General features: G+C 35.4%; 1 protein-coding gene and 1 long non-coding RNA gene across 12 annotated transcripts in view; one reads left to right on the top strand and one right to left on the bottom strand.

Annotated features, from left to right (window-relative positions):
- Positions 1-15174, top strand: part of Sugct (succinyl-CoA:glutarate-CoA transferase) — a 546711-nt gene that overhangs the window by 65969 nt on the left and 465568 nt on the right. The gene's annotated exons all lie outside the window — the stretch shown is intronic.
- LOC125346683 lies at positions 979-3460 on the bottom strand. The gene is made up of 3 exons (XR_007210005.1): positions 2459-3460; positions 1634-2114; positions 979-1414 (listed from the first exon to the last, which is right to left on the bottom strand). It is a non-coding gene; the product is annotated as an uncharacterized LOC125346683 (long non-coding RNA).

The following is a 15174-nucleotide window of genomic DNA, read 5'->3' as shown; positions in this document are numbered from 1 at the left end:
GCTAGCACTCTGCCACTAGAGCCACAGCTCTACTTCCTGCTTTTTGGGGGGTTTAGTTGGACCTAATAGTCTCATGGACTTTCCTGTCCTGGGCTTGCTTTGAAACACGACCCCCAGATCTTAACCTCCTGAATAGCTAGGATTACAAGTATGAGTCATCAGAACCTGTCTTAGAGTTAGTACTCTTAAGTACATTTATTTACTTGCTCTAACCCTAATCCTATCTCAAAATTCTGGTCTTTAGTCTTAGGAAACCTGGATTTGAATCTTCATTTAATTATTCAATATAGCATTAGCAAGATGTCTAACTTCAATTTCCTCATCTACAAAATAGGATAAACATATCTTAAAAGTTGTAGTTGTATTGCCAGGTGTGGTGCATGCCTGTAATCCAAGCACTTGGGACGCTGAGGAGGGAAGATGGTAAATTCAAGATTAGCTTGGGATAGTATTTAGAGTCTCTCTTTCTCTCTCTCACATGCACACTCAAATGTAGCAGTTGGAAAAATGTAAAATGATGGTTATTTGTGAGCACATAGAGTAGAACAGCTATTATGGAAAATAACATGGATATTCCTAGAATATTAGCATATGATTAGGCAATGGTACCACTAGGTAGATATCCAAACTAGTTCCCCCTATCTGACTGAAATTTTACATCCTCTGACCTGCCCACAGCCTTTGGTAATCACTTTTCGATTCTCTTCTATGAAGGTAAAGTTCCTTTGACTTCACCTCTAAAATCATGTAATATTTGTCTTTCTGTCACTGGCTTATTTCACTTAACAAAATGTCCTTGAGATCCATACATATTATTGCAACTGGTAGGATTATAAGACTGAGTAGAATTCAGTCTTAAAAGATAGTATTCCATTGTGTGTATCAATGTGTATATATCACATTTTCTGTATCCATTTATCTATTGATTTGACTCTTTCTTAAATTCATTTTGTAGTGTTACAACAGAGTACGAGAGACTAAGTAATTTATAATGAACAAAATTTATTGGTTTATGGTTCTGGAGACTGGAAAGTCCACGTTCATGTTATCAGCATCTGTTTATTCTGGCCCCTCTTGTAATAGCACTCCATGATAGAAAAGGAAAGCGCATCAGAGAGTAAGAGGGTGGGTGAAAGGTTGTGGGCAAACTTGCCCTTGTAGAACAAATTTACTCCTGTGCTAAAGTATGGTCCCAGTACCCTCATGGTCTCATGGGCCATCTCCCACCATGGCTACATTCTACCTAAAGTCCAATGTATCTAACACATTCTTTTGGCAGGACTTGTTCAAGTGTTACATTGATTCTGTATCTTTTGAATAGTATTTCAAAATGCATGGGAGTGAAGTGTTTCTTTGATTTCATTTCCTTTGGATGTGTTGTTGATTGCTGGATCCTATAGTACTTCTATTTTTACTTACTTTTTTTTTTTTTTGCCAGTCCTGGGCCTAGGACTCAGGGCCTGAGCACTGTCCCTGGCTTCTTCCCGCTCAAGGCTAGCACTCTGCCACTTGAGCCACAGCACCGCTTCTGGCCGTTTTCTGTATATGTGGTGCTGGGGAATCGAACCTAGGGCCTCGTGTATCCGAGGCAGGCACTCTTGCCGCTAGGCTATATCCCCAGCCCTATTTTTACTTACTTTTTAAAGATGTAAGTAGTCTTTTAAAAAATAAACCAGTGTATTAATTTTACAAAGGGAATTGATCATGGTATTCCACACAGGCAGATATTGTGCCTTGATCAGATTAACCTCATCTGCTGTAGTCTTTACTCTGTCCCCTCTCCTTCCTATTTTCCAGAGATTCCAGTGAGTTTTCTTATACCATCTTCATTACAGATACCATGTATTTGGATATTATTCACCTTTCACCATTCTCTTTTTCTCCCCAGTCCCTTGTTCCCTCAGATAGTGGGGGTTTACATCTTGTGGGTGCTATGGACTTATTCTGCAGCTGGAAATGTGGTTCTGTTGCCAAGACCCTTCACCTTACCTGTGTTGCTCTTGTCTTTCATTTACTCCCCTTGCCCCACTAGGGGAGTTGAAGTTGGGCTTGCGATGTTTTGCTATTTTTCTCAATTTCCTTTATTTCTTCTTGTTCTTCTGCTGTCCTGCGACCTCTTTTTTTCGGGGGGGGGGGCGCTTACAACATTTTTTTTTCTTATTGTCAGAGTGATGTACAGAGAGGTTATAGTTTCATACGTTAGGCATTGGATACATTTCTTTTTTTTTTATTTTTTTGGCCAGTCCCAGGCCTTGGACTCAGGGCCTTTTTTGCTCAAGGCTAGCACTCTGCCACTCTGCCACTTGAGCCATAGCACCACTTCTGGCCATTTTCTGTATATGTGGTGGTGGGGAATCGAACCCAGGGCTTCATGTATACGAGGCAAGCACTCTTGCCACTAGGCCATATTCCCAGCCGGATACATTTCTTGTACTGTTTGTTACCTCCTCCCTGCCACGTCTTTCATGATTCCTAAAGCTCTTCCTCCCTTTCTTTAGAATATAATCAGTCTCTCTGGAGTCATCTAACTTTTCTCATTCACTAGCCCAAACAATAGATGTTTCTATTTTCCAAGTTGCTTCTTTCCTCTTTTCTCTTTCTACTGACTGATTGTCAAAATAACAAAAACTAAGTAAACATTCTCCATCTTCTGGAGATTTTTAAGTAAAGAGGAACAGGCATCTTAGCTAGATGACTAGAAGTTTACTTGTTAAAGGCAGGGTGTTGGACTAATGACCCTTTGAGAGTTTTTTATAGTTTAGTTCAGAGGAGTTCAGAGAGAGTTTGTTAAATGTAGGATTGATGATTTACAGATCGTGGTACATATAAATACTGTTTCATTTCATAAGCTAGAACCATTAGACTTGTAGCTTTTCTGATTCATAGTACAGAAAGTTAGAGCATAGAAACTATAACTAACATAGAAACTATAACTAGGAAATATTTTTTTTCTTGAAGAACAATATCGAAAGAAACAAAATAACTTTTCAAACTCTGTCCTAGTCTGTCCCTTAAGAATATCACATTTTCCAATCTTTCATTCCACTTTTTCCCCGTCTTACCCTATTTAAACTCATGAGGACCGCCAGCTAGATATTTTGGGCATCTCTCTGTGGGAGCTAAGTCAAAATGATTTAGATGGTTTTTAGTTACTAGAGACATGAAAATAGTGTGATTGGTGTATTTAAGGAATTTTTGAAAATACTTAATTTTGTATACTTTTTAATGTAGGTTCCCAATGAATAGATTGTTTCATTTATTTTGGTTTACATTTTTGCCAGTAGACCATGTTTCTCTGTAGATGAATTAGATGGTTTGAAATTCACTAAGGTTGCATAGAACCATCCCATATGATAGTTGGCAATTATCATGACTGTAGTTGTCGAAATGATAATTCAGCTCATATACTTAAAATTCTTGCTCTTTAGCAATGGTTTGAAAAGGAGTAAGGTTGAGTCTCATGATAAAATGATAATATGGAGGTAAAGTAGCAGAAGAACAGAGGCATTTGGACCAGAATTCCCAAGTCCTATTCTACTTGTGCAATTTTGCAAAGTTAATTTGATGAGTTATTTTGTTGTCTAAATATTTCTTTCATAATCTGCAAAGTAGGAATAATGTTGGTGCTTACAGCATTACTATTGAAGGTTAAATATGACAACATATGTGAGAAGCATTTTAATACACGTGAAGAAACCTTATGTGTACATTGTGGACTTAAATGAGACCCAGAGAGAGCCTCTTACTGTTTTACTGAGTTCAACCCAGTTGCAGATCCAAACTTGATAATGAAACATTGATTAAGGAAGGCAAAAGAATCTAGCAAAATGGTCAAGGCAGTAGATGTGAGTCATTGGATTTGGTATATACACTTGACATCTCTACTAAATAATTGTAACCTTTTACTGTTTTTTCTTAACCTAACTGTTCCTTAGTACATCATCTGTAATAAGAATTGTTTGTATGTAATGGTTGTTGTAAACAGCAAGTTATATAGTAGTTTTGAAAGAGCCCTATAGATATTATGTTTTATAAATCCAGCGTCTCCAAGTTATACCTTTGAAGTTTAGATGATCATAAAGGTCTAACCTATTACTGGAAGTAAATGGACAGTATTAGGTAATGAATAAATTATGAACAAAGGGATTTAGAGAATGTCACCTATCAATCAGCATGTTGCATTCTGCTGGAGTCAGTCACCTGTCTGATGAGGTGAGTCCATCCTGGGATGAAAGTCAGAGAGGTTTTTCTTTTTCCTGTCCCTCATGGTCTCAGTTGTCTTCTTTTCTTCCATCCCTTGTCCTGCTTCATGATGTTTTGGCCTCTGGCCTGTGCTTTGTTGAAAATTGAACTGGAGTTCTGTGAATGCACCATGGGTTGGGAGTTTCAAGCCTTCAAGATGTGACTGAGTGAAATGTTCTTCTGGTTCCAATGTCTAGATGAAATGGGAAGACCTTTCTCCTGGGACTGTCTACCACTTTAGTGCATTGTAGTGTTGAATCTGTCAGCGAACAGCAGACTGTTCTTTAAACAACAAACACAGTTTTCTCTCCTTTCCCTTTAATAATAAGGGAATTGAATTCTATAATCTTTTTGGGTTATAGAATAATGATTTATATCAGACATCCTAGTGTCACTGAGGAACTTAGGTTATAGGCTTTGTTATGCCTATTTTAAGGAGAGAGAGTGAAAAGAGAGGAAATTTTGAGTTCCATGTTTTAACTGGAAATTATTTTATACAGAGGAAAGGTTCCTTTGGGGGAAATTTGTAGATGAATGCCACTGTTAGGATGTTTTTGCACCCAGGAGTGATTGGAGTAGCTTGTGTTTGGAATGGAAAGTGTATAGAAAATACTGTAGAGTTGCAGAGTCTGAGCCTATGAAGAGTGAAGCAAGTGACTGTGATGACCTTGTGTTGTGAGCCCTAAAGTCTTCTTTTAATCAAACCACACCATTGTTTTCTTTTCCATGTTTCCCTTTATTCTTTCATTCTTTTAGTTTAAGGCTGCAAGTCATGCTAATTGTAGTTTTTGCAATGAAAATATTACCTTCATATTAATGAATTTCATTTCCTATTGATTGCTTCTTCAAAATTCACTTCCCTCCCCTCCCTTCTCCTTCTCTCTCTTCTCCTCTCTCCTTTCCTCACTGGCCTAGCCTTGCCTTGCCTTTTTGCTACTGTCCACAACTAGTCAATACAAAGTTAGGAATTCAAGTTTCTAAGTGTCTCTCACATCCATCCCTTCTGCTATGACCTTGCTTGAGAGTCTCATCTTGCCTCTTCCTTCTGAGTTGTCATGTTATTCTGATGGGTTGCCCAGGTCTCATTCATCATTTATCATTTCTGTGGCTTTTAACATTCATGAAATGCTTTTTTTGTGTGCCGATACTGGTCTTGAACCTGGGCTGGGATCTATTCCTGTTTTCGCTCAAGGCTGGTGCTCTACCACTTGAGCCACAGTTCTACTCCTGGCTTTTCAGTGATTAACTGGAGATAAGAATCTCATGCCTTAAGCTGAACCAAGATAAACAGATCTCAGCCTCCTGAGTAGCTAGGATTACAGGCATGAACCACTGGTGCCTGGCTCACAAAGTGCTTTTTTTAATGCACATTTTTCTTAGTTCTCATATAAAACAATTATGTGAGTATTATTACTACCTATATTTGATAACTGAGAAAAAAATCCAAAGGAAGGCTAAGAATTTTCCAAATGTTATGCAGTTAAATGGTGGAAGAATTTTGTAAAACAGTTTATTAAAAACATTTATGGGACCAAATATAAAAACAATATTTTTGTAGATTATGTTAATTTAATGAATGGCTCAGTATAAAACTAATATATGGGCTGGGAATATGGCCTAGTGGCAAGAGTGCTTGCCTCATATACATGAGGCCCTGGGTTCGATTCCTCAGCACTACATATACAGAAAATGGCCAGAAGTGGCGCTGTGGCTCAAGTGGCAGAGTGCTAGCCTTGAGCAAAAAAGAAGCCAGGGACAGTGCTCAGGCCCTGAGTTCACGGCCCAGGACTGGCCAAAAAATAAATAAATAAATAAATAAAATAAAACTAATATATGATATGGAGACACAGATATTTTAGTAAAAAGGGAAATTAGGCCAACTACTCAAAAGGAAAGGAAAATTTAAAATTATTATGAAGTAATAATGTTGGATAACATAAGTTAAGAGAAAGACACCTCTTGGGTGAATATATGCTCGAATTATTTATAACTTCTTATATACCTTTTTTTTAAAAAAAAACAAGAGTTTAAATAACTTAGAAAAATATAGCTTTTCTTTCTTCCTTTCTTTCTCTTTCATTTCTTTTAGCAAATTCTGAACTTTATTATTATAATGACTATAGTAGGAATTAATGATAATGTTAAATAGTCTTAAATTGTATGTGGGAAATAATCTTTATTTTTTTAAAGTTTGTGATTCAGGAGATTTTGATGTTAAGGAAAAGAACATAGAACACCATCCCTACAAGTATACTTTTCCCTCTTTTTCTATAGATTATATATGTTGTTAAAAAATAAAACTAGTGAACAACTCGCCTCATAAAAACTATCATTTTTTAATTTTCAAAGAAATATTTCAGATTTTATTTTTAACCTTTTAAATTATAAAAGTAGAGGCTTGTAAAAATATTATAGTTTTTATACCTTTGACTTAGTTTCTTCTAGTGTTAACATTTCACAAAATTGAGAAATACATGAACTAAGTTCATTTTATTTAGATCCCACTAGTTTTTTCACTACCATTCAGATGGTTTAATTTTTGGTTAGTTTTTGAGTGCATGAATGAGAGAATGTAGGAAAACATCATAGTGAGCAAAGACAATGAAAGGGTCTATGAATGATTACAGAAAGTGAGTAATCAGAAGACTCAATATTTGTATTTAGTGTATTTTACTCTCACTATAATGATATGCCTTAAGTTTTAAGTAGAGTCTCCTCCTTTGCAGTCTTTGTTTCACAGGAAGATGACGACAAACCATCCTTTACAAAGGATTAACATGAATTGGAAGATATAAATACATTTAAAATGCAGCGTCTAAGTAACCATAAAAAATAAAAATAGCACTGTCAGTTCTTCGAATTTTAATTTAGTAAAGTAAATTGATTTTGAACAGTCAACATATCAGTTTAAGTCTACTTCTTCCAATAAATTATTGTGAGATGCTAGGGTATTTGTTGAACAGTTTAATTTCATACCCAGATGCATTTTTTTCCCTCAGAGGTATTTTTATTAAGGATTCTGAGTGATGAACCTCTGTGCTCATTTGTATGAGATGATATGAATACCCCATTTATCCTAGATTTAAGGAGAAGGGAGTCCTTGTTTTATTAGCACAGCATGAAACACCTCTGGAGTTCATATGTAGACAGAAACACTACACTACCATGCTTGCATTTAACCCATCTCTTCTTGGATTCTGTCTTACTGCACTGAAATGGCTACTTCAGAGCTACAATCTGGTTCTCTGTGGGGCTTCCTGCTCAATAAATGCTAACATGTTTTTATTTCCTTATTCCTCTGGCATTCTGACAATTCTTTAATGACAGGGATTTATTTATGATGGATTTTCATAGTGTGGTGTCATAGCTCTAGGAAACCATTGCCAAATCTGAGATCCTAAATAATTTTTTCTGTTTTCTTCTCTTTTATAATTTATAATTTTAGCTTTTATGTTTTGGTCTATTTTTCAGTGAAATTTATTTTTAAGTTGTAAACTGGCAATTTGTAATTGTATCTGTGTATGATGTACAGAATGTTGTTACAATATGCTCATACAATGTGGAATAATTAAATAAAGCTAATATATTCATTGCCTGAAATATTCAACATTATTTTGTGGTGAAAATATTTGAAATTTAATTTCTTGGCAATTTTGAAGTGTATAATATTTATTATCTATTATGCTATGTAATAGAACTCAAAAACAAATATCTTCTTTCTGACTATGGCCATCATTCCTACTCCCCAACTTCCAGCCTAGGTAATCACAATTCTACTGGTTCTTTGTTTTTTTTTTTGTCTACTGGTTATTTCTGAGTTCAGTTGTATGTGAACAAGCACTATTCATCTTTCTCTCTCTGGCTTATTCCACCGACCGTAATGCTTTCCAATTATGTCCATGTTGTTACAGAAGACCCACTTTTCTTTTTTTTTTCTTCAAATTTTTATTATCAAACGGATGTACAGAGAGGTTACAGTTTCATATGTTAGGCATTGGATACATTTCTTGTACTGTTTGTTACCTTGTCCCTCATACCCCCTCCCTCCTCCCCCTTTCCCTTTCCCCCCCTGAGGTGTTCAGTTCACTTACACCAAACAGTTTTGCAAGTATTGCTTTTGTAGTTGTTTGTCTTTTTTTTACCCTGTGTCTCTCAATTTTGGTATTCCCTTTCAATTTCCTAGTTCCAATACCAGTATACACGGTTTCCAATATACTCAGATAAGATTACAGAGATAGTGTAGGTACAACCACAGGAAGGTGATATAAGAACATCATCACTAATAGAAGCTACAGATACAGATGGGACGTTGAAAGTAGTTACAACTGTGATGTAACAATTGTTTCCATAACATGGAGTTCATTTCACTTAGCATCATCTTATGTGTTCATAAGAGTATAGCTATTGGGCCTTGTGATGCTCTGCTATGACTTGCCTAAACCTGTACTAATTATTCCCAATAAGGGAGACCATAGAGTCCATGTTTGTTTGGGTCTGGCTCACTTCACTTAGTATAATTTTTTCCAAGTCCTTCCATTTTCTTACAAATGGGACAATGTCATTCTTTCTGATAGAGGCATAAAATTCTATTGTATATATGTACCACATTTTCCTGATCCATTCGTCTACTGAGGGGCATCTGGGTTGGTTCCAGATTCTAGCTATGACAAATTGTGCTGCGATGAACATTGTTGTGCTGGTGGCATTACTGTGATTTTGTTTGTGGTCTTTGGATAGATACCCAAAAGTGGGGCTGCTGAAGACCCACTTTTCTTAAGGATGAATCCAATTTTATTATGTATTTATATCATATTTTCTTTATCCATTAATCTACGGATGGACACTTTAGTTGATTCTATAACTGGGCCATTGAGAATAGTATTTCAGTAAAGATGGGATGCACATAACCTTTTGCCAAATACATTTCATTTTTGGATAGATACCCAAAATTGAGTTTCCTTGGTCATATGAAAATTCTATTTGTTTTGTGAAGAACTTCCATACATTTTTTTGTTATTTAAAAGTTAAAAATTAGGGCTGGGGATATGGCCTAGTGGCAAGAGTGCTTGCCCTGTATACATGAGGCCCTGGGTTCAATACCCCAGCACCACATATATAGAAAATGGCCAGAAATGGCTGTGACTCAAGTGGCAGAGTGCTAGCCTTGAGCAAAATGAAGCCAGGGACAGTGCTCAGGCCCTGAGTCCAAGCCCCAGGACTGGCCAAAAAACCAAAACCAAAATCAAAACAAAACAAAACAAAAGTTAAAAATTAAAATAATTTAAAATTTAAAAAATATTAATTTTTCTTTAATAATTGCTTATTAACTTACACTCCCACCAACAATGTGCAAGTAGAACTCAAAAACTTTTTTTTTTTTTGGTACTGGTGGTTGAACTGAGGATTCACACCTGCCAGGTATCTGCTCTAACACTCAGCTATGCTGCCAGCTTGAGAGTTAATTTTTGTATTTACTGTAAGGAGGGGGTCTAATTTTATTATGAGCATCATAAAAAATAATTTCATTGTGATTATTAAGGTGTTGTGCAGAGAGGCTTCCATGTCATAAGTTAGGTAATGAATACATTTCTTTCTTTGGACAATGTCACCCCTTCCTTTACTTTCCCCCAGCTTCCCCCTCCTGTTCCTGCCCACAAGTTACATAGGTCTTTTCCCACATAGTATATACTGAATAGCATGATCACATTAATTCACCCTACCTTCCTCCTGTTTTGTGCTTCCCCTTTACCCTCCCCCACTGAAAAAACCAAAAAAGCAAAAACAAACATCACCACCACCACCACCAAAAACAACAAACCCATGTTTTTATTTCCTGAGTTCATTCTAATAAATAATATTTTAAATGTTCAGTCAAGTTACACCTTTGTGTTCCTCCCTTAAGGTTTCCTAATTGAATTATCTTGAAAAACTTATAAAAAGTCTGAGATTTTAAAAATTATTTATACATTTACCTTAACACTAGTGTCATGTTGCCTTCATTATAGTAGCTTTGATATTTGGAGGAATTAGTTTTTCCAACTTTGTTCTTTTTCTAGATTATTTCGACTATTCTTTGTCCTTGGTGTTTCTATATGAATTATTAGAGCAGATTTCATTTCTGAAAGAAAAGGACCAAATATTTTGATCGATGAAAAATTTGGGAACCATTACTATATTATCTAAATTAAATCTTTTGATCCATAGCATGGTGTTTGTTGCATTATTTCACTGATGTCCCTTTTGAGGTTGAATTTCATTTCAATTCATTCTCATAAAGTCTCATCTTTGGGGTCTTTTTCAAATTCATATAATGCATCTACTGAGATTATCATGTTACTTTTATCTTTTATTCTAATGATGTAACATTATATTGATTGATTTGCATACATTTAACCAACTTTGCATTACTGGGAACAATCTTAATTGGTCATAGAGAATAATCTTTTTATTTTTCTGGTTCAGCTTGCTAGTTTCATGCGTTTAGCCAGGCCTACTTCTGACCAAGATCCTCCTACCTCTGCCTCCAGGGAAGCTGGTAATAAAAGCATGTACTGTTATGCCCAGACCCTCCTTTATTTATTTATTTATTTTTGGCCAGTCCTGGGGCTTGGACTCAGGGCCTGAGCACTATCCCTGGCTTCTTTTTGCTCAAGGCTAGCACTCTGCCACTTGAGCCACAGTGCCCCTTCTGGCCATTTTCTGTATATGTGGTGCTGGGGAATTGAACCAAGGGCCTCATGTATATGAGGCAAGCTCTCTTGCCACTAGGCCATATCCCCAGCCCCAGACCCTCCTTTTTATTTCTGAAATGTCACTACTGTAGTAATATTCTTTCTTTTCTTTCTGATTTCAGTTATTTAACTACCTCTCTTTTTTGGAAGTTAAGCTAAATTTTACTAAGTTTGTTTGTCTTTCCAGAGAATTGATCTTAGAAAGACTTTCTGTATAGATTTTTTATTCTTTTTACATTATTTTTAATCTAATCTACATTATTTCCTTCCTCTTTCTTGCTTCAGGTTTAATTTACTCTTCTTAAGATAGAAGAAGGGTAGGTTATTAATCTGAGATCTTTCTTCTTTTTAAATGCAGACTTATAAACACCTCACAAACAGTGCTTTAGTTGCATTCCATAAGTTATGCTATCTTGTACTTTTCATTCATCTCAAAATACTGTCTCATTTCCTGTGTTATTTCTGCTGATACTTGTTGATATTTTTGGACTATGTTGCTATTACATAGTTTTGTTTTCCAAAGGTATTTTTTTCCTAATTTTATTCCATTGTGATTTGCACATGTGTTTTGTATGAATTCAGTTCTTTTTTCTCTCTTCCTCCTTGTTGTTCTCCCTCCCATCCTCTTCCTCCTCTTCTTCCTCTTCTACTTCCTGCTCCTCCTGCTTCTCCTGGTTTTGTAAGTATTGCTTTTGGAATGGTTTGTCTTTTTTTTTTTTTTTTGCCAGTCCTGGGGCTGGTTTGTCTTTTTATACTTTGTCTCTCAATTTTGCTATTCCCTTTCCCTTCCCTAATTCTTTTTTTTCTGAATAATTACTTATTTATTGTCAAAGTGATGTACAGAGGGGTTACAGTTTCATCTGTAAGGCAGTGGGTACATTTCTTGTATCATTTGTTACTTCCTGTCTCACTTCCCCCTCTCCCTCCCCCTTTCCCTCTCCCCCCCATGAGTTGTTCAGTTGGTTTCCACCAAATGGTTTTGTAAGTATTGCTTTTGGAGTGATTTGTCTTTTTATCCTTTGTTTCTCGATTTTGCTGTTCCCATTTCCTTCCCTAGTTCAAATTCCAGTATATACAGTATCTAGGGTACTCAGATGAGATACAGTGATAAACAAGGACAACCACAGGAAGGGGATACAAGAGGATCATCAACAACAACAACAAAAAAGCCATGGTTTCACATGGCATGTTGAAAGTAATTACAACAGTGATATAACACTCGTTTCCATAACATGGAGTTCATTTCATTTAGCATCATCTTATGTGTTCATAAGGGCATAGCTATTGGGTTCTTGTGATTCTCTGCTGTGACTAGCCTAAACCTGTACTAATAATCATTCCCTATGAGGGAAACCATAGAGTCCATGTTTCGTTGGGTCTGACTCACTTCACTTAGTATAATTTTTTCCAAGTCCTCCCATTTTCTTATAAATGGGGCAATGTCATTCTTTCTGATAAAGGCATAATTCTAATACACGTATATACAGTATCCAGGGTACTAAGATCAGATACAGTGATAGAAGGGGTAAAACCACGGGGAGGGAATACGAGAGAAAAAAAAAAGAAAAAAAAAGATAAAAAAAGGTACTGTTTTATGTGGTATGTTGAAATAATTACAACAAATAATATACCACTTGTTTCCATAACGTGGAGTTCATTTCGCTTAGCATCATCTTATGTATTCATACGGGCATAGCTATTGGGCTATTGTGATATTCTGCTATGACTAACTGAAACATGTACTAATTATTCCCTATGAGGGAAACCATCAATATCCCGATACCATTCTTTAATGAAATAGAGGAAGTAATCCAGAAATTCATATGGAACAATAAAAGACCCTGAATAGCACAAACAATCCTAAGTAGAAAGAACAGTGCTGGAGGAATTTCAACACCAAACTTCAAGCTGTATTACAAAGCTATAGTAATACAAACAGCTTTGTATTGGCACAACAACAGGCCTGAGGACCAATGGAACAGAACTGAAGACCCAGAAATGAACTCACAGAACTATGGCTACTTAATCTTTGATAAAAGAGTTAAAAATTAGGATGGAAGCAAGACAGCCTTTTCAGCAAATGATGTTGGCAAAACTGATTCAACACCTGTAACAAACTAAAACTAGATCCTGCACCAAAATCAATTCCAAATGGATCAAAGACCTCAAAGTAAAATCATATACTCTGAAAACAGTACAAGAGGGAATAGGAGAAACACTCAGGCTCCTTAGCACAGGACAATACTTCCTTAATAAAGGCCCAGAAACGCAACAAATCAAAGAAAGGTTGTGACTGAATTAAAGATACATTTGGTTTATAGTGTCACTCAAATCTCTTATTACTTTATTTATCTTCTATTTATTTGTTTCACCTACTATTAATAATTGCCTACTGAAGTTTTCTATTATTATTCCTAATTTTTTGGGGGATTGTCTATTTTTTCTTTCAAAACTTTTTTTTCTTTTTGAATTTTGTCATTTCTGTCAGTTAGGTAACATGTATGCTTATAATAACTTTTATGTCTTTACAATACTTCAGCCTTTTTCATTAAAAATATGTCTTTTCCCTAGCAATTTTTTGTCTTAAATTATATTTATCTGGTACTGATTGGCCGCTTTAGCTTCATTATGGCTACTGTTTGAATTCTATATATTTTCTGTATTTTAATTTTCCACCTATTTGTATTTCTGCATTTAAAGCATGCTGTTAGGCCTCTTTCAGTTGTTTGGCACAAATAGTCATTTATACCAGTAGCAATTTTGTCTTCAATGTATGAGTGACATTATTTCAATATTTATACTTTATGTAATTATTGTTATTAATGTATACTTAATATCCATATATCTTATAATTTTGAATAATGTAATGATGCTTTAGAATGTTAGGCATAATCTTTACTTTTAGGAAACTTAAAATATAATATAAAGGTTTAGTTATTCCTATGTTATAAGAACTCTAGAGGATAAAATATAATTATATTCATTTTGTAGTGAGAGAAGAGCTATTATTAACCTAAATTTGAAATCGTCTTCTTTAATATGTTCACCTTCAATCCCAATGAAATACAGAACTTTACATTTACTAATTCAACTTCTATAAAAGTTTTGAAAAAAATAAAGGTTGCTAGATAATCCCAGGTTTCCTGACAATATTTACCTGGAAATTGCATTGTAAAGCAGGGGGAAACTTTTAGCCCCTGTGCATTCCCACATATATATTTTTAAACATCATTTAGTACTCTTGTAAGAGGGACTAACATGGTATACACATAGGTTGCAGGAAAGGAAAGTCATTTCTAAAAATGATTCAACCGCAGCTAGAATTACCAAATAAGGGCATGAATGAATGAATGTGTCAACCAGATGAAATATGAAGTGTGAGCTTTTTAGATACTTTCTGCAATGAAAAGCCTAGCAGAATTTAAAGTAGCAAAATGTAGAAAATGTCAGATACAATGATGGGTGGTTTGTACAGAAGACTTCCTGGGTGTCAGGCCCTCTTCTAATAGCTTTACATGTGAGACAAGGATTAGATCATTAAATCAGACTAGCGTGAATTGGAGTTGTTATTCAGTGCAAAGCTTTATTTATAATTGTAAGAATACAAGCAATAACAAGGACATATTTATAATTTGAAGAATACAAGCAATAATAAGGACATATAAAACAAAGGCTATTGGATTCTTCCCTTTCATGACAGACAAAACTATCAAATCTAGACTAGCAGATAATGTCCTTCATGAAAGACATGAATTGTCCATCACAACATATAGCATTATTGACTCCATTACTTACTCCATTACAATTGACTCCAATAACTCCATTTCAAACCTGGATTGTTACATGGTTCATGCCATGTATATCTCATCCTCTACTTACAGGTTCTAGGCTTATCCTAGTAATCTTAAATAAGAATTTTCATGCTAAAAGCATTTATAGACAGTCATACTTTCCCCTTACAGATAATGGCAATAGGATATTTGCCAACCATTAGCATATCTATAAGGGAACGAGACTAGAGTTTGTGCTTTCTTTGAAAAAATCATTTTATTACCTTTAAATAGTTGTACAAAGAGGTTTAATTCATCATGTCAATTTATGAATGCACCATGATCAGTGTTACCCCTCCCATCATTCTTTCTCCCTCCCATCTATCCTAAACCCAACAGTCCCCTCAAGTTTCCTAGTTCCATTTTCACAC

This window comes from Perognathus longimembris, chromosome 2 (assembly GCF_023159225.1).
Source record: "Perognathus longimembris pacificus isolate PPM17 chromosome 2, ASM2315922v1, whole genome shotgun sequence".
In the NCBI taxonomy this organism is placed as follows: Eukaryota; Metazoa; Chordata; class Mammalia; order Rodentia; family Heteromyidae; genus Perognathus; species Perognathus longimembris.
This window is presented reverse-complemented; position numbering and strand designations above follow the sequence as displayed.